This window comes from Anas platyrhynchos, chromosome Z (genome assembly GCF_047663525.1).
Source record: "Anas platyrhynchos isolate ZD024472 breed Pekin duck chromosome Z, IASCAAS_PekinDuck_T2T, whole genome shotgun sequence".
In the NCBI taxonomy this organism is placed as follows: domain Eukaryota; kingdom Metazoa; phylum Chordata; class Aves; order Anseriformes; family Anatidae; genus Anas; species Anas platyrhynchos.
This window is the reverse complement of record NC_092621.1, coordinates 60771881-60792184: the sequence shown is the minus strand read 5'-3', so window position 1 is coordinate 60792184 and position 20304 is coordinate 60771881. Positions and strand designations below refer to the sequence as shown.

General features: G+C 39.6%; 1 protein-coding gene and 2 long non-coding RNA genes across 9 annotated transcripts in view; 2 read left to right on the top strand and 1 right to left on the bottom strand.

The window, feature by feature from the left end:
* FER (FER tyrosine kinase) overlaps nt 1-1364 on the bottom strand; it is a 190510-nt gene extending 189146 nt beyond the window's left edge. For 3 of the 6 annotated variants that reach the window (XM_038170164.2, XM_038170163.2, XM_038170165.2), the window contains exon 1: nt 181-981. The gene's annotated coding sequence lies outside the window, so the exon portion shown is untranslated. Of the gene's footprint in view, nt 1-180; nt 982-1205 lie in introns of those variants that run through there. The other 3 variants (XM_038170166.2, XM_038170168.2, XM_072030728.1) reach the window with 2 other exon arrangements.
* On the top strand, nt 352-8876 carry LOC119714397 (uncharacterized). 2 transcript variants are annotated; one of them, XR_005261566.2, is made up of 3 exons: nt 352-466; nt 6224-6389; nt 8288-8876. It is a non-coding gene; the product is annotated as an uncharacterized lncRNA (long non-coding RNA). The 2 variants fall into 2 exon arrangements; XR_011805671.1 differs by lacking the exon at nt 352-466 and adding an exon at nt 2903-3767.
* Nucleotides 8877-14739: 5863 nt separating this feature from the next.
* On the top strand, nt 14740-20040 carry LOC140000800 (uncharacterized). The gene is made up of 3 exons (XR_011806024.1): nt 14740-14897; nt 16939-17005; nt 19017-20040. It is a non-coding gene; the product is annotated as an uncharacterized lncRNA (long non-coding RNA).
* Nucleotides 20041-20304: the final 264 nt, after the last annotated feature.

Below are 20304 nucleotides of genomic sequence, written 5' to 3'. Positions count from 1 at the left end.
TGTTAATGTATGGAATAAGATTTTCTGTTTTTTCTAAAGCAAAAAGTTGTGCATAAACAGAGCTGGAGAAAAGAAGCAAAGCTGACAAATCAAGTACCGAAATTACGAGATTCACAAATTGAGGATGAAAACCTAAATGCCACCCTCTTTGGAATATGCATTATGTGATCGTGTAATTACTTCCACAGTGCTGTTCTCCATAAAGGCCTGACTCATTTATTACAGAGGATGGAGTGCTCCGGGGATGATTCAGCGTTCTGTCAGAGGGGCTCATCTTCACAAATCCATCACACCCATTGCTGCAATTCTGCGTCTCCCAGTTTCTAAACAGGCAATTCAGGGAACAAAGGACTGGTGATTAATGCACTTTGGTGCCACTCTGGATCCCATTTCTGCTTCTGCTGGGGAGTCGTTACGTCACGCTGAACAATTCCCAAACTTTTCACACGCTGCTCCTCCTTCGGAGGTAATTGATTTCTCATTAGCTCTTAATTCTGGTAATTTATTTTGACGGCCAGGCTTAATTTCTTAATGCCTCGGCTCTTCCTGTTAAAGAAGTGGCTTCCTAAGGCGTAGCACGGCACAGGGAGGCACCGAGGCTGCGAGCCCTCGCGAAGGGGCAGCTCTCAGAGCAAGGCGTGAGCACCACACAGACAAACGCACAGCGCGTTACGAACAATCAGGCAGCCACTCATTAACTGTTTTAATTACTGGCAGCTACCGAGACCGGGGCTCCAAACGGATGCGATGATGGTGAGAGGAGCACCGCACCGCACCGCACCGCACCGCACCGCACCCCCCTCACGCCCCTTCCAGCCCCCCGGAGCCCCACTCCCGGCCCTCAGCACCAGGAAGCCGCCGCCGCCGCCGCTCCCCCCGCCGGGCGCTGCCCTCCCTCGGGCCGGGCCGGGCCGGGGCGGAGCCGCCTCAGCGCAGCGGCCGTTAAGGGGAGGGGGGGGGGTCCCGGATGGCGCCGCCGCCGCCGCCCCGCCCGCAGGTGAAGCCGGCGCCGGGCCTAAGGGCGGCGGCGCGGCCGCGGCGCCCCCCCCGCACGGCAACCGCCGCGCCCCCCCCCCCCGCCCGCGCGCGCTCCCGCCCCCCCCCTCCCCTCCCGTCCCTTCCCTTCCCTTCAGGCGCGGCCCCGCTGCCGGTGCCGGGCCTGGCGGGCACGCGCCCGGTCGGCGGCGCGCACGGCCCGCACCTACCTGACAAGCCGAGCCCCTCCGCCGCGGCGGGCGTCACGGCCCCTCCAGCGCCACGTGACGCGCGCCGGCCAATCAGCGCCCGGCCGCTCGGTGGCTCCCCGGTGCTCCCCGCCCGCCGCTGACGCGCGGAGGTGGGCGGCCAATCAGAGGGAGGGAGACGCCACGCCGCCGCCGCCCCTCGGATGAGAGGGGAGCGGTGATTGGCTGAGAGGGGTGAAGGGGTGGGGTGAAGGGCGGGGCGCGTTGCCCCCACGCGGCGCGGGAGTTGCCCTGGAGACGCTCCAGGGCCGCCGCGGCCCGGCCCTGCCACGCCAGGCGCCGCCCCGGGTGGGGCGCGGGGCGCAAGGGAAGCGGTCCCGGCTGAGCAAAAACAAAAGTAACAATAAAAGTAACTAAAAATAAAAATAAAAATAAAAATAAAAATAAAATAAAAATAAAAATAAAAATAAAAATAAAAATAAAAATAAAAATAAAAATACACGACCCCTGTGCGCCCAGCCGAGCTTCTCCATGTTTCCACCAAGCACTCTCACATCTCCGCCATCGCTCCCGGCCTTCCCAAACGTCCCCAGAAAACAAGTTTAGGGCTTGTTTTTAGTAACCAAGTTTACATTTACCACCCAGTATTCAAAAGTTATGTCAAAAGTTCCTTCGAAAAGTTCCTTCAAAAGTTCCCTCAAAAAAAATATCTTCAAAAGTTCCTTCAAGTGTTCCTTCAAAAGTCGCTGGAAAATAGAAAAGTATAAAATTCAAGCCTAAGTGGCTGGAGGGGGGTGTCTGCATACTTACAGCACTAAGCTATATTCCACACCAGGTTTAATGCATTTGTGTAATTTCTCTGCTTTGATCGCTGATCACAGAAGTGAGAGGCTGAAAGAAATGCATGCGACTGAAATACTGGGGAAAGAGCTCGTGGGCATTGCAGTTTATGGGCAGACAGATCTCCTGGTGCTTTGTCACCAGGAGAGATTAGCATCAGGAACAGGTAACAAGCAAGAGCAAACAAGCACTAAAAAAGAATAAAAAAAAGAAAAAAAAAAAAAGAGAGAGAGAGAAAAAAGCCATTACTGTGATACTAGCTTAAGAGGTCTGGGGAAACTTCATGAATGTTGAAGTGTTGTACATTGTCTTTTTTTATCAGATTGTTTTTAAAGCAAACAAATTCAATTTAATTAAGTAGTAGTAACAAAGTCTGATAATACAATACTTACAGAGGAACCACCATAACAGGTTAGATTAGTTACAAACAAATCCTTTTCCAAGTGGTAGCCAGCAGCTGGTATGTAGGACAATCTGAAAAACAGGACACAGGCAGAGCAACCATACCCCAAAGAGGGCTTCTTGACCTTGAATTAATTTTTAGACCACCATGTAAAAAACCCATTAGTGAAACTATGCTACATTTACTTTTCTATCTCTGCATACGCCATTTACACTTTTTTCTTCCAAAACATCCTATACGAATGTTTTCCTTTATTTACCTACCATGTGAGAAAATTCCTTGCATATGGATGAAAGCTCATCCATATGCAGCTCATTGTAATATTGAGACCTACCTGCTTTTAGAAGCCAGTTTGTGTAAGACTAGGTACAACACAGAGAAGAAAGGCAAAAGCTATTTAATTTGCAGTAAAAAGTGTTTTGTTGTTGTTATTGTTTTTGCTTGCTTGTTTGTTTGTTTTTAAGATGCATTTTACCTTTGGATGCTTTTCAACAATTTAATATTTGGGTAGAAAATATTAATTTAGATGATAATACTCAATTTAATATAATAGGTCATCAACAACAGGTTTTTATGACAGATAAAGAGCCTTATTCAGCCTGCTTTCAGCTGTATTCATACAAAAGGAAAGGAAAGGAAAGGAAAGGAAAGGAAAGGAAAGGAAAGGAAAGGAAAGGAAAGGAAAGGAAAGGAAAGGAAAGGAAAGGAAAGGAAAGGAAAGGAAAGGAAAGGAAAGGAAAGGAAAGGAAAGGAAAGGAAAGGAAAGGAAAGGAAAGGAAAGGAAAGGAAAGGAAAGGAAAGGAAAGGAAAGGAAAGGAAAGGAAAGGAAAGGAAAGGAAAGGAAAGGAAAGGAAAGGAAAGGAAAGGTCTCTTTTAGTTTTCTGCTTGAAATTTTGAAAACTCACGGAACTAGCTTGGCTTTTGAGGAAGAATGGATTCTTTGTTCCTTTTTGTAGTAAGTTTTAATTTTCAAACCTTTCATACGTTTATTAAATAAATATGAGAAAAAAAGGGGGTAGGGCTTTACTACAGTCTCAGCAGTATAGTACAGACATACGCAAGCTAGTTTGAAATTCAAATTGCTAATTTTATTTAGAAATTGCAAGCAATAATTAAGTGTGAAAGCATTAGAAGTATATTAGCACTTGCAATTAAAAGCCAAAGTTAACAACTTTATTCCTACCAGGATACTATTCTTCTATACCTCTTCTGTCTTCCCCACCCTAGTCTTCTGGTTCTGCAGCCATTCCTCCATTCAGCCCCATCCATGATCTCCTCTGCTCTACTCCTGCCTGGCCTGATCCAGGGCCCACTGGAAGCAGAGGAGCTGATTCCTGCAAGTAAGTGTTAGGGAAATGAAAAAGCTCTTGCTTCAGAACATCTCTCAAACATACTGTCTTCCAGCCTCTCCCCTTTGCTCCCACACAAGTTAAACCTCTGCTTTCATGCTAAACCAAAACTGATTAGCATGAATACCTCAAACCTGCCAGTATGGACAATGGCAGCGGTGAAGTACGGCTTCAGACCCAGTTGCAAAATGCAGACAGCACCTGAGGAGCTCGGTGAAAACCTGGACATACGCGGCCTGTGGTGCTGCACCTCAACACCCACCAGACAGAGCACTTCACTGCCAAACTGGATGAAACAATAACAGCTGTCCAGGAAAAATACATAGAATCATAGAATCATAGAATCATAGAATATCCTGAGTTGGAAGGGACCCTTAAGGATCATCAAGTCCAACTCTTGACACCGCACAGGTCTACCCAAAAGTTCAGACCATGTGACTAAGTGCACAGTCCAATCTCTTCTTAAATTCAGACAGGCTCGGTGCACGAATAATTCAGTTTAGTATCCTGGGTCTGTCTTCGCCTCTTGCATGACTCGTGTTCTGTGAACTCATGCTTTTATGTTTGCTAGCTTCCTAACTACCAGATAATTTTCAGTGACTGTGACGCTGGAAATCCCAGGGGATTTACTTCTTAAATGGTGGAAGTCTTGTCCTACTCTGTCAAGCTCCAGGTTTCAGGACTCTTTTTCTTTTTGTTCTTCTGTTTGCTGCAGATCTTCTGGTACATTGCCAGTCTATAGTTCAGTCAGCACATTTTCATAATTTTGAATGCTTCTTTTTTACCTTTATCTAATTTCTTTGTTTATGGCTCATTGCCTAAAATTCCTGAATGCAACATGCAAGTTATCTGCCTTATACTGCTGATATTCATGTTGAAAAACCTTAAAGTTATTCTTAGGGGATGGATACCATAGCATTATATTACTTCAAGAATGATAGCAACTTTAAATTAAATTACATGCCTGGAAGGGAAATGTAAATGTAGGAAAGAGAGAGGGGGGAAAGATCCTCATTATCACTCCTCCAAAATGCTAAAGTAAAGAGGAAGTGATTGCAAAATTCAACATCAAAAAACATCTCCTGGATATACTTAAGAATTCTATTATACACAAGTCAGTAATACAGGGGAGCTGTTACAGAGGTATCCTCAGAATAAAATATTGCAAAGAGATGCCTGTGAGGGATAAAAATAATAAGTTAAGAAAAAAATCCCCAGTAATCTCAGGCTTTTGACCAACAATAAGATTCCTTGATCCCCCAAAAGGTCATATTAATTCTTTCCTGTTGAGTTAGATTTACTGCAGTTCCTTGATGAATTAGGCATGAATGAGTATCTTTTTCTGAACAGTTGTACATCTTACAAAGCTAAAAAAAAAAAAAAAAAAAAAAAAAAAAAAAAAATTACCATTTTACTCATTCTTTCCTTATTCACTGTCACTATTCTTATAGCAAAATGCAGTAGAGGGATTTAAATAACTAAGCAAACGAAAGTGTAAAAGCACCAGAGCTTTTGCGTCAGATACAGTTACTACCACTGTTATTAGAAGGCACAAAAATTACTCTGGTTCTTCTATTACATATCTACAGAATAACATCATAAAACCCAGGCATGCTAAAGCAATAAAATGAAGAGCATGTGAGTGCAGAGCAGAGCAACCAGCTGAACTTTTTCTTTTCACCTCTGCCTTAGACATTCAACTTGAGCAAAGCTCTCTCTCTCTCTCTCTCTCTCTCTGCCTCAGTGTTTCTATCTATAAATAGTAACTTTAATACTTTCCTTGAGGGATGTTAGAAGGCAAGATTGTTAATATTTATAAAGCATTTTCAAATTGTTGCATGGAAAAGGTAAACAAATGCCAACAATAGCATGCAGAATAAGCATATTTTAATTATTTCCACCGTTGGTCATTAAAGTTTAATTTTAATATTCTTTTAAAAGATTTTCATGATTACTTGATATTTTTCTGTTCTCTACCCTTCTTTTTCTCCCACCCCCATTTTGTACTTCATATTTTGAATTTCAATGTCTGTTGCTATGACAACACCACGATCTGACTAGTGCTGCCTTCAGACCCTTTTCAAGTCTACACTGTGCTATTTAAAACCACACATTTTGTGCTTTAAGAGCCTGGAGATTTCCTTAGAATAACCCGACAGGGTTTTCCCAATCATAAGCTATGGTGCAAATATGCATTACTAAATCCTAGTACCTACTATTACTTTTCTAACCATTCATATATTACTTTGAATAATTGCCTCTCTAAGGGCATGGTGGCCAAATAGAAGATGGTGGGATTAGCAGAAGGAAATATTTGTCATGTATATGTATGTATGAGACAAATTTCCATATATTTGTACATAAATATGATATATTTCTGTATATATGTACATAATGTACATGTAGGCAGGCACATGTACATTGAAAACGTACAATTTATTTTTCAGTTGTGTGCAAGATGGACTCTGCAACAGAACTTCTTAGAGGGAAGTCACTCTTGGAGCCTTAGCCACACCAGAACAATAAAAGCGAGAAAGTTCTGTCTAATTTCAAAGACCTGAAGGAACCCAGAAGTCATAAAGGAAGATTACCAGCGATCTGAGAGAACTGAAGGTATGGTTCACTCTTAAAAGGAGCTAGTGATTCTTGCTAGTGCCTGAATAGAAAACATGCATATAACGGAGAGCCAGACATAACCTGTAGCTAAGGACGAGCATTCAAACCTCTGCTTTCCTAAGGCTTTTTAAATTCCTGATAAATTTACTGCTGTTATCATTAATTAGAGTCATAGGCTGCAACCTAAAAGGTGCTCACAGATGTGCTGCTCAGCTCCTGGAACAGACACAGCTGTAGTCTAAATCTGGAATCTAAATGATGTACTGCACCAACTAGTGATAAGGGAGGGGGCAAAAGCTCTCAGAAGCCTTATGGATACGCTTCTATACCCCCTTAGACCAATTTCAAAATTATTTACAGGGCTTATGTCAAGTCATTGCGAACACTGGGCCCCCATTCCTAGTGGGACAAGCCCCAGTTTTATCATATACATCAGGTGGTTTTGCAGATACACTGTTTTTAGTTTCTGTTTTCCCACCTCTAGCTCTATGGAGCAATCATTGCTACTCTGTAACATTCTGCTCCTGAAAAAAAATATTGTGCAATCTGCTCTGAAAAATTGTTTCTAGTTTCCCTTCAGTTGGTGACTGAAGAGGTAGTTATTACTCCTGAACTTGCAGAAAAATAATACTGTCTCAACTCAGTGTCTCTCCTCGAAAGTCCTGGAATTTTTATCTTGCTGCTTAGTTAACCTGGACTGAAACACTGTGAGTATTTATGATTCACACAGTGCAGAAACTTCCTGGCCTGAGCACACTGAGGTTTCTGTTGATGTTTCCTCTCAGACTGTACACTCATGGTATGAAGTCTCTGGGTACAATACCTTAGGTCAGTATTGCATCCTCTACCAGCACTTTTACCACCACATATTCCTCTCAGTCTTCAGCACGCTTGTCCCCTCACTTCTGCCCACAGAACATGTATGCAGCTGTTCTGTGAGGCAGATAAGGGAAACGACCCAGCTTAAAAAAATAGTCCTGATATCACTTCTAAACAGACTGTACATATATACATTTTTATAGGTATTGCCATGCTTTTCTAAACTAGGTGTGTGCTTCTGTCTGGTTAACTGCCCAGCCATACAACTAGTCAGTCCAGCACACTCAGCCACACAAGCCTAGGATTGAGCAGTCAGGGAAGGGGGATGAGTGCAGCAACACCTCGGCTTATTACTGCCTCCAGAGAGTTCAGTTCCTAAAGTGGCAGCCTGAGATTACCTCCTTGATGAAGTCTTTCTAGCCTTCCATGCTACAGTTAGGAAATCCCTCTTTTTCAGTGTATTTGGTCACTGCCATGTCTACTCTGAAGAGAGTGGTGTAGTGTAACACACATGCTGAACTACTATAAATGCCCCACTGTGTGTACAGCTCTATAAATGGATGAAACAGTTGTCATTGTGTTTAAAAAAACAAACAAACAAACAAACATACTTGAATTAAAACTCCATTTTAATGTATTCCTGCCTCGCTCTCACAATGCACGTTCTTTTTCCTGTGCTGCAATATGCTACTGCCCTAGGTCATGCTGACACAAATGAGGGTAGGATTACATTGTGAACAAAACAGATGAGCTTAAATAAAAACCTGCAAACAAACAAACAAAATCTTTAAAATAGGACTTGTTGATTCATGAACCACAAGTTGAGCTTTTGCTTTAAGACACCAACATTTTTATTGCAGAGTAAGATGATTTAATCCATCTGAACAGGTTATGATTATGCCTACTATGATGAAGGGCAGTGGTCTTTCTAAAATGAAAGCAGCAGATGAAGGTAATTCTATAGGAAAAGATAAAGTTCAACATCTTGATTACCTTGAAAATACACAGGAAGGCAGGCAGGGAAAAGCAGGGAGAGTTTATAAGATTACACATCTCTTCTGTGTCTTTTCTTTAAGCAGAAGCATTTAGGACGTATCCACAGCAACTCGGCAGGTTGAGTGACTTGACGTCTTCAGAGGTGAATGTTGAAGAGCGATGTTCCTCGGAGTTACTGTAACAATAAATGCAACTCTTCCTCCAGATCTCTCCCTAGACCTAGCAACCAAGTTGTTATTCCACCTGTTTGGAATTAAGTTGCTTTACTTTTGTTTTAACCTGAGTCATGTCAAGGATAAAATTAATATTAAAACCTGTGTAAACCTTTTTCCTCAGTTTCCTATTTATGTACTTCTCAGTTGTTTTTGTTGTTGTTGTTTGCCTGTTTCGTTTTGGTTTGGTTTGGTTTATTTTTCTGGGTGTGGTACAAATTGCCTTGTATTTTAAAATTTTGGGTTTGCTGTCTAGATGCAGGTCAAAGAAAGAGCTAAAGTGTTATTGATACTCTGATCTCAGAAATATCTTATTAAGTTCCTGTGTTCTTTTCATATCTTGCCTGGCAACATCTTTCAGTACCTTTTAGGAAGAGTACCTGGAGAGACACCACATCATCATAGCAAGGCACGCAGCAGGAGAAGCATGGAAGAGACAATTCCAGGGTTCCCAAGGAAGAAAAGAAGAAAAGTCAATTTCATCATTATTTACTTAGAAACTTTTAGGGAGAGACACAAGACTTTATTATATATATATATATATATATGTATATATATATATTTTTTTTTTTTCCAGAAAATCTCTAAAATGAAAGACAGAGAAAAAGAAAGAGAAAAAATCAATAAGTTTCTCAGGTTTTAATGCATTTTTTTTCTACAGGTACACGCTATTATTAAAACTATAGCCAGTTGGTCAGCTCCTAGCTCTGGAAATTCAGCTGGTGCTTCCTGGGGTATCTAACATGTTTTGTTATTGGACAGGTGATGAGTCTTTAGCAGACCATACCACTTTTCTATGGTTAGTCCCTGGCAGGCCTACGCAATCTTTTAAGGATGAGTGAGTACACACACGCTTTTTTATGAGTCCTTTGGTCAGTAAATCACACTGAAACCATCGGTAGGATTTGCAAACGAGTTTTATGCAACAGCTATCATTATTCCACATAGTGGGAAGCCTTCCCTGCAAGGTACTGATACCCTGGATACTGCAGCCAATGTATATCAACATCAGTGGAGTGGGAGCACATCCAACACCCAACACTGTGAATTCCACAGCTTGCAGCAATATACACCAAATGAAAACCAGGCAGATATCCATCCTCCAGCTTGGAACACCTGCAGGTAAAGCTGTAACAAATTGATTAGTGGTTTTCACTTTTTTTGCCCTTGTCTAATCAGTTACAGCAAATCAATTGTGCCCTCTAGAATCCAAAGGAGTATAAGACAAGCCTCTGACTTGCTTCAACCTCATTATTTAAATATAAAAGTCTGCAGAATATATTTTAAAGGACATTTTTATGAAAACAGAGTTTGCTTTTTTTCATAAATATTAACTTTATCTCAGTTTTATCTGTACAGTATGTAATGATAGTGCATGTTAGAAAACACAAACTTTCTTTCTGCTTTGGTAGGCATTCTAGGATAATATTGATACAATTTTAGTAGGAACCACAGTAAAATTGTTAATGTAAGTGCAGAGAATAAAATGTCTGTAGCTTATCAGCATTCCTCACTTACTGTTAAATATGAATTACAGGAATTGCTTGAGCATTTTATATTAAATATTTAGACAGTGTTAGTGCTTAGCTAAAAAAAAAATAATATTTCTCAACAACAGGAAACATTGTTTTGATCTGATTTATTACAATCGTTTTAGGTAATCAAGGCAGCACATTGAAAGACTCGTTCTGTTAATTCTATCTGAGTCTCTTTTTATATAATTTATAAGTGCAACATGCCCAGCCTTGAAGACATTGAACATGGGAAGACTGGTCTTGTTGCATTGTGGTGAGTTTACTTATTGCATAAGACTATAAAATGGAAATAAAATATATGTTCCAAGATTTCTATTGGCACCTTCTCTACAGATTGGACAAATAAGCCTTTGTAAGTATCAGTATCTGATATTATTATTCTGTCTCAGTTCCAGCAAGATGTGGCAGCATTATTATCTTAACCCTCCCTATAATACCTCGGAGAACTGTGAACCCTATACGCATTTGTTACCGTGTGACGAGCTTAGGTGTCTTGTCCCCATAATACCAAGTTAGGCACCTACATTTAACCCTTTTTAAGTGAATGTGAAGGACTGGCCACCTCAAAATGTAGTTAAGAGTAGGCAGGTGCCAGAGCACAAGGAAAGACAGCTGTCACCTAAGTGCCAGTGCCTCCAAAGGAGCCAGGCAGTCAAGGGCCAATCCTAGGGCTAACGGGGACCTTGCCTGCCATCCCACCACCCCCAGGCAGGGAGCAGGGCAGGTGGGGTTGCGGGAGTTAGGAAGGACAGCCCCAAGTCCAGGACGCTTCACCAATCCATGAGGAGCAGGCAGGTCCAAGATCAAGCCTGGTCAGCTCACAGGAGAGAATCAGTGAGGTCTGGTCAGCCAGATACAGCCACATCTGGCCAGGTCCAGCTAGAGACCAGCACTCCTAAGAGCCAAATGCCTGGGGCTAAATTTAAATGAAATCTCAGTGCTCTGGGGGGGAGTGCTCCAGCATGTGGTCGAGGGCCCCAAGAGAGGCTGATCAGAGCCATTAAAGTCTGTTAATGCCCACAGCGTCATAACAACATGATACCACGCAGGGATATTTGGGGGAAGAAGGCCACCCTCTGAGCAGTCTTCTGTTTGACCTGCTCTGGTTTGTAAACATCCCTTGTACTCACTGTCCAAGCCTGTGTGCAGTAGTACTCTAGGTGTGCTCTAACGAGTTCTGTATAAAGCTGAGTAGTCACTTCTCTTGATCTGTGCTTGTGTTAGTGATGTCCAGGATGCTCCTGACCTTCATTGCTGTCAGGCCATGCAGCTGGCTCATGCTAAGCTTGCTGTACACCAGGACCTCCAGATCTTTTCCATCAAAGCTGCTCCCCAATTTGTTAGTTCTTACATCTATAGCAACCTAACCCAGATACAAGAATATTGTAGGAGAGGGTGTTTAAAGCCTTGCCAGACTTCCAATGAATTCAGTGAACGATGCTGAAAACAACAAAGGGAAAAGGTAGTTCAAAAGTTTAGAGATCAAGACAAATGAATGTTGATCAAAGGAGTTGGATTCTGTCCCAGCCTTTGTTGTGCAGACCTTATGCAGTGTTAACATATTAATAGCAGTTTTGAGCATCATGAACCTGATACTTCCTTCTCTTAGTGTACTTGCTTGGGCAAGTTTAATGAGTCTATTTTAAGATAGGTCTTTGTATGCAATTAAACAAAATATTACTAAGTTCTTTTCCCTGCAAATCTGTTTTTCATGAAGTACACAAACCATTTGTCCAACTTCCAATATAATCAATAATCTCTCTCATTTATTTTTTTTCCACTCTTCATCTTTTTTTAAACAATAGTACTATCTAAAAATGTTTCTCAGACTCATCTTGAAATGCTATATGAATATTTAATAGCCCAGTTTCAAATATCCATGCAGCCAGCTGTCACCAGATGGCACTACAGAGAATCTGGTATAACTTCGGTGCAAGCTGCAGAGTCACATCCATCCCTAAATCTAAATTTGCTTGATAGCTGGTAGATGTAGCTGTCATCAAATCCAGGAATAAATCCTTTGTAGCTTCTATCTTGAGTTTCATTGTCTACTTGGCACAAATTGGCTTCCATACATAATGGATGTTGAGTCTTGCCAACGAGCTGGCTGAAAAGTTCATTGTCTGTTGTGAAAGTCTTTAACATTACTCCGGAAGACCTTCAAAGCTTTGTGGTATATACATCTGTTGTTTTGTTGTTGTTGTTGTTGTTTCACTTCTCTTAGTCTGTCCCTGGAGGAAACTGGCAGACAGCTATAGCTGAAAATTATTATCTGATGAGCTGAATTTAAAATAATCAGACTCATAAGTGCTTTTCCTAACTATGATTTAACAAATTGAGAGTGACTGTAGATTTAATGGGCAATAAGATCATAAAACTGTAAAATGGTCACTAACTTGAACGTCTATCAAAGTCCAACTGCTCACCTACTAAATTGCTTCTTTTCATTTAATTGGTAGCCATTCTTTTAATTTTCACATAATACCACCTGCACTTTTATGGAGATTAAATTTAGCTTAGATGAAATTTAGCTTAGAATCCACCTCTTATTTTAGTAGGATAAATGCCCCACATTCCAGCTGTGCATTAAATTTTTTAACTTTCTTCTCAGGCTCCCAGGTAATAGCTATGAATTCTGGCATAAATCTATGATTAAGACTGCATAAATCAAGCAGTGCTTTCCAGAATGCTTTTAAGATTGGAATGCCTAGTAATAAAGTCTCCAAAATTTATGTAGAAGTGATCATCCCCCAGAAACAAAAATGCTATAAAAACTGTGCACTCAGTCATCAATTCCTGACTCACAGTAATAGTAATGCAGTCCAGATCTGTTGGTGAAGTCATTTGTGATAAGCCACAAAGGTTATTTTCTTAGACACTAAATCCTAAGGCTACAAAACTCTTAGGATATGCTTATACTAGCATATTTCCCTCCATATTTTTGTCCCATGCTTAATATTGCCTAAAATTATTTTAGGGCATGATTTGGGAGTTAGGAAGTTTGGGGGCCTTTCCTTCCTCCAGCAGGTGGTTTGCTTGTATCCCCTGTTTAGGAGAGCTATCTAGAGACTTTGTGAGAATAGCAGCGGTCATTTTGTGCTGGTTGGCCTCAATTTTCAGGATCATGTGTAATTTCCCTAGCACATTTAATTTACAGCTATGCATGAGGCCTCTTAGCTTGTGATGAAGGCTACTTAGTATCAGCAGTAGCTGCCCATGGTGATTCAGGGTACATTCACATCTCTAGGAGAGGAAAAGGGGGAGAGGATTTCTCCTTTGTAAAATTATTCTAAAAAGGGCACTGATTTGTACATGCTGAAGTGACCTAAATAACCTAAAACTCAGCCCTTGCCAGAATGATTTCTGCAGACTGAGTATCCCAGCTACAGATTCCCTAAGTATGTCTCAGGCTGTGGCTTCATTAGGATTTACCTGTATTCCTCTCTGTCATTACCTGCTGACTCTGCAGCCATTGGAGATCATCAACATATCAGCATCAGCCAGACAGCAGAAATCATACAACATAACCCAGTATTAAAGATTACATAAAACATTAGTCATGCACAAATTGCATGATGCTCAGGATCTCTGATGTGTTACAGGCTTCCTGGTGAGGGCACACAATGTTAATAGAGATGACAGGGATGATCACAAGTTGTTTTGCTTGGACATACCTGAGTCAGCGGTGCTTACAGTCTGTCCCTCATCTAGTAACAAGGCTCAGAATCACAGAGTCACAGAATGGCTCGGGTTGGAACAGACCTTGAAGATCACACAGTTCCAACCCCCCTGCCATAGGCAGGGATGCCACCCGCTAGATCAGGTTGCCCAGGGTCTCGTACAACCTAAACTTGAACACCTCCAGGGATGGGGTATCCACAGCCTCTCAGGGTAACCTGTTCCAGTGCCTCACCACCCTCTGAGCAGAGAATTTCCTCCTAACTTCTAATCTAAATCTCCCCTCTTTCAGTTTACAACCATTCCCTCTTGTCGTGTTATCTGATTGAGCAAAAAGTCACTATCCATCTTTATTTAAGTCCCCTTGAAGTACTGAAAGGCTGCAATGGGGTCACCCTGGAGCCTTCTCTTCTCCAGGCTGAACATCCTCAGCTCTCTCAGCCTTTCTTCACAGGAGAGGTGCTCCAGCCCTCTGATCATCTTCATAGCCCTCGTCTGAATGCGTGGACTCCTCTGGACTTCTGGGTCACTGTCTGCTAGGACCACTATCCAGCAGCCAGTGGCTGAAGTATGTAAACACTCCAGTCAAGTCCCTTTTCCCACAGCACATACTTGGACTGTGAAAAAAGGTGCCAGAGCACTGGAAGTGTCTGGTAAGAGGAAAACTTAAGGTTTCTTTATGCTACCAGGTTAGCTAAGGCCATCTGAACACAGAGCAGGATCTGTGTCTCCAAGTTTTTCTTGTGTTCCACCTGAAGGAATGAGGTCTATAGTTATGAACTGCTAGGGCAACACTTGCAGAAGTCTTCTTTTAAGCAAAATAAGTGGTTGAGACTCACGTAGCAGTAATGTTTCAACAAAAGATGTGAAGAACTTACATTGATTTGTTTTGAATTTGTAAAGACTATCTGTTTTAAACATGCATTCCAAACAGGAAACTGGTTACTATGGTTTGTAATACTGGATCTTTTGAAGAAGTGTCAGGGGTCCCTTAATGACACTGAGCTGTCAGAACAAAGCATTGCTCTCCATTTTAAAAATTGTACCCTGGAACTGTATCCCCCTTTGAGCTTTGCACCACAGCACATGACCAGAAACATATCAGAGATGAAATGACCCTCCCAAAATCTCCAATACCATTTCATTTACCACTCATTTTATTCGTCCTGAAAATAAAAATCTTTCTTGTTTTGCACATAGGCAATGTCAGCAAGGAATAAAACATTCTGGTACAAAAGGAAAACAGTTGAAGTGGAATTGGAAAGGTAAGGAAGATCAGGTAAGGAAGAGAATTACTAAACGTCAATGATAAATAAATATTTTTCAACTGTGATTTGTTTACTGTTTTCCATGCAGGGCATGGCATAGCATAACTAGAGTTGTGTCTGTTGCCTTTTCCTTATATAACTTTTCCAGCTGCTGATATATCATGGAAGCATCATTCTATGAAATCTTTTTTTTCTGCCTAATTTTCTGCTTTATTGGATTTTTTTCCTACCTTTTGCTTCACTTCTTCCAAGCTTGATATTTATACTAAATTCCTACTGATTTTCATGAGCTGTGATGAAATTGTTGGTTCACTGTCTTACTGTAACTAACAGTATTTTATGGCTGGTAGAGGGTTTTTATATTTCCTGTCACTCCTGGATTATTTTTTTTTCTTTTAATGAAAAGTTCTTTTCAACCATTGTTATCAGAATACATATATGTGTTGTTTTTCTGGATATGTCTTAGAAAAAATTGTACTTCTCTGATTGATAGATTCAGAAAAGTATACCTAATGTTACACTTCAGAAATCAAATTATAAATGTTTTCCTTGGACACCACCTGTTAGCTGACAGATTTAGATAACAGCTATTGTTGATCTTTGAGAAAGGATATACTCTACTGAAGTAAATATATAATCTGTGTGCTTTTCTGCAGAATCGTCACACCAATTAGGTGACGTACGTTATGACAGTTTTTGTAAGGATTAGAAATATCAGTAAGAAATTTTGGCATGAAACATGTTCTGCTTCACTAGCAGTACAATGCTAACACTCTTGTAACCTGGTGTAAAGGAACCTCACGTACAGAAATTCTGATCAATCTTCCACCTGTCTTAAAATGGCTTATTTTAAAACAGGGAGTACAGTAGCTTTAAATTTCACAAAATGAAATTTCAACTTCCAACACATTTGAATGAACTTGCAAGACATAAGCCTTTCAACAGTCTGGCTGCTATTGGATTATTTGAATCTAATATATTTTAGATCAGTGTCCAGTGGATGCTAGAAAATCCATACTTCATTTGTTTGTTCCTTTAGATTTTAGTAAGTTTATTACTTTGTGAAGGAAGGAATTAAACCCAAATTCAATCCTTGAATTCATATTCATGAAGACTTTTAGCAATGCCATAGAGATCCCCTTTCAGGCATATCTAAGTTACCCAAAGTTGTCCATGGTCACAGAATCTTTAAAACACAAGGACAAATAGACGTAGAAAGATATCATTGAAAAATTCTGATACTCCTGGTCACACTGAAGCAATGACACTGCAAAGCATTATGCAACTTTATGCAACACTAACACTCAAATATTCTGCTGAAACATTGAAAAGAAAGAGGATGTGATTGGCATCATTTTCTTTATCATAATGACTTCTTGTAAGAATTATCTGATCTGTGGTTAACTGTTCATATAAATGAAATTACGCATTATCTGACTTTAAACTGAATTATTTTATCTATCACTTGTGCATAAAATCTCAGGGCAAGTTAAGTATAAGCATTTTTTTAAGTTTGTTTTCCCATTTTTATGATTAAGCAAAGGAAGATTTGATACAGATAAACTGCTTTATGTGTTAGCTTTTAATGTACTTCAAATAAATTAATATATCTATTTGTACCTTCTTAGCCCATATTTTTCTGGTTTCAAAGACCAAGTGCTGTGAGGTGGGAGATTATATGCTCTAGTTAACAGGTACAATAAATGACTGGATCTTCATTTTATATACAAAACGTAGACTGAACTTTAATAATGGAGTTTTGTGCTGCATCTTAATGGTAATTTATACAACTTTGTTTAAAATATAGTAAAATTTATCTTACTGCAGTGTAGAGTAGAGACTGCAGGTCACTGCTAACAGGATCCCTCTAGCTCTTTTGTTCTCCTTCAGATAACATTTAGAAATAGACCTGTGAGGAAGGAGTGAAAGAACTTGTATTTGTATGCCATTTATTTTTAAACAATTTTTGAATGATTGCTCAAGCTTACTGATCGACAAGAGGACAAAGTTACATTGATTAGCTTTTATTCTCCATTAGGCCTGGAAAAAGAAGGGTGCTGGCACTCTGACCTTCCCCACTCTGTTTCAATCGACCTGCACTCCAGGTGAGAGTACTCTCCAGCCCTGTGCATGTTCGGTGCTTGTTCCCAAAGCAGCTGGGTAGCTTTGTCAGTTGAGCTGAGTGATGCTGACTTAAATTAAGACTGCAGAACTTGCTCTTCTTTCTTTCATGGTAGTTATTTAGGATAACCAAGAGTTATCCTAATATCCACCATGGCTTTTGAGTTTAAGGTACTTGTCTTTTTTTTTTTTTTTTTTTTTTAATCTATTTATTTATTATTTTTAAATATCAAGGCTGCTTGTAAAAGCTTGACTTTTGATTAAACATGCAACAAAACCAATTAATAATGGATCCATACATGGTCATTTGCCTGTTTCCAAGACTTAAGTATTTGATTTGTCCAAATTATAAGGAAGCCAGGGTTACAGCAAAATATAATCTCTTGATATTTATTCATGCATTAAGATGGATGTGAAGGCAAGTTTGTATCATTGCACTTTAGATGAGAAATTTTATTTTTAAGATTCCATTCCTTTGTCTTGAATCTTGTTTTATATCTCACTATCAGTGCATTTTTATATGCAAATGGGCGTAGTCACCGTTTTTTGAAAAGCAGGTAATTTCCATCAACAGGAGTGTGAAATCTAGGTGCAAAAGGTGTATCGATTATGTATCATTTTTGATGCCTATTCATTGTTTCCCAGATATTAGATATACAGAACAATTACAGTAAGTACAGTAGCTATTACTAGTGAAGCTTGTGGCCTAAAACCCACAACAATTAGCATTACACTAGGGAATAGGGTTACTGCTGAGATCTCTTGAACCTCCTACTCCCCTTTGCTCGAGATGAAAATCAGATCTGAATAGTTGCCACAGAATGTTAAAAAGGATCAAACCCTTGGTTACGTTTAACTGATCAGGAAAGACGTACTGAAGTACTCAGGCATGCTGAAGCTCATCCTCTGTTATGACTTCTTGAAGTTTCTTAGCAAATACCTGACAGTAGCTGAAATTTCTGTCTACTCTTCTAAAGATTTTAAATTTATCTAAAGCAAAGCATTTATAAAATTCTTTGGAAATCTAAACCCCAGTGTCAGGGCTATGAAGACAAATCATGAGAACTTCCAACTCTATTAAGGTAATTGGTGCCTTAAGTACTGAATGACATGCTGTGTACTGTCACACAGGGTCTTAAACCCATCTGTTTGTACTTGTCGTGGATGATAAATTCAGACAATTCATCATTTAGTTCTGCACAGACTCTTCCCTTGAGATTTACAAATATAGCTGATATTATGTTAACTTAGAATACTGTCCTAAATTATAAATACTTTTTGATATCTTTCAAAAATAGAACATTTCTGCAGTGAAGTGAGACCTTATCTGTGTTTCCAAGAGTTATAACATCTGTTACAGTTTTGATATCTGTAATTTTGTTCTTCTATTCTTCCATTACAGCCATATTATGTCTTCATGTGAGTCTTGTCAATACGGAAAAACAAAACAAAACAAAACAAAAAAAACATATAAATGGAAGAGCACAAAACCAAGGAGCCACCCAATGCCAACTGCAGCAGAGTTCATTATACTTACTAAATAACTATCGATATTTCTGAGCATCAAATAGTTTTTATGTTGATCAATTATACTCCTATTCCTCATTACCATATTTAGAATATATATCACAGAATCACAGAATTTCTAGGTTGGAAGAGACCTCAAGATCATCAAGTCCAACCTCTGACCTAACACTAACCAGTCCTCCACTAAACCATATCGCTAAGGTCTACATGTAAACGTCTTCTAAAGACCTCCAGGGATGGTGACTCCACCACTTCCCTGGGCAGCCCATTCCAGTGCCTCACAACCTTCTCAGTAAAGAAGTTCTTCCTAATATCTAACTTAAAACACCCTTGGCCCAACTTCAGCCCATTCCCCCTCGTCCTGTCACCAGGCACGTGGGAGAATAGACTGACCCCCACCTCGCTACAGCCTCTTTTAATGTACTTATAGAGAGCGACAAGGTCACCCCCGAGCCTCTTTTTCTCCAGGCTGAACAAACAGAGCTCCCTCAGATGCTCCTCGTAGGACTTGTTCTCCAAACGTCTCACCAGCATCGTCGCCCTTCTCTGGACTCTTTCGAGCACCTCAATGTCTTTCTTGTAAGTTTTAACCTTTAAAACCATATCCAAACAGATAGGAAGACTAAAAGATTCAGGTAGATAAATCAAATATACCTGACCCCTGTTAAACTTGATATACTTTATACCTTATCAACTCACCTTCATTGTGAAATGAAATTATGTACAAAATTACAAGGCTACTAAAAGGATAATTCTATTTAACATGCTAGAAATTTGCCTATGTTTTCTGTTCCATAGGTATAAGAAATTAGAGAAGATTAAGATTGTTAAGTACTGCCTGGAAAATTGTTGTATATTTTTGTAAAAACAAAAACAAAAAACATACCAAAAATAAAAACAACAACAACAAAAACACACCAGCAACTCTTCTCCCTTCTAAATAACTTCTGATAATAAGAAAAATGAAATACATTGCTACAGAAACATAGTCCATTACATCTACGAAGCAACATCAGGGCACGCTTTATTAGAAGCTTTTTGTGAAGTGTAAGGATGTAAACTCTGTTTGCTATAAAAACTTGGAAAATTTTCTGACTGGCTTGTTAGGGGATGATGCAAGAAACCAGATATAAGAAAATCAGAAAAATTTTGACAGAATTCAAAAGGTGACTTTTTGAAGGCAAAACCAAACTGTCAAGGTAATTTTTTTCCTATGTTTTATACTGTAATAATAAATGCTGTGAACAGTATTTTATTTCTTTAACCAAGAGGCCTTACACTGAAAAAAAAAAAAAGAAAACGAAAAAAAAAAAGCACAAACATTAATGTAGTTAAGCATAACAATCTCAGGTAGGATTAATATTTTTCAGATAACTCTGCCATCAAATTTTAGATTTCATTCATAGAACACGAATCAGATTTGTACAATTATTTTTTCTTGTGATTATCCCAAGAGCATTTCATTTCATAAAACATAATTATAAAACATTTATAAAACATCAGTTGTCTGTGGTAGGAAACATACTGCAATGAAGATATCAGCATGATTTGAGAGAGGAAGGAAAAAGAGTGAATCGAAATCTTTTGAATTAGGAGATCAGGTGCAACTTTGGAGAAACCTATGGCCACCGTCATTATATCTCAGTGAAAAGAATTAAGATAGGTAGAACTCATCTTTTTCTATAATAAAAGTAAACAATATATTGACCAAAATAATAATAATTAAAAAAAAAAAACTGTGGATAAAAATTAAATA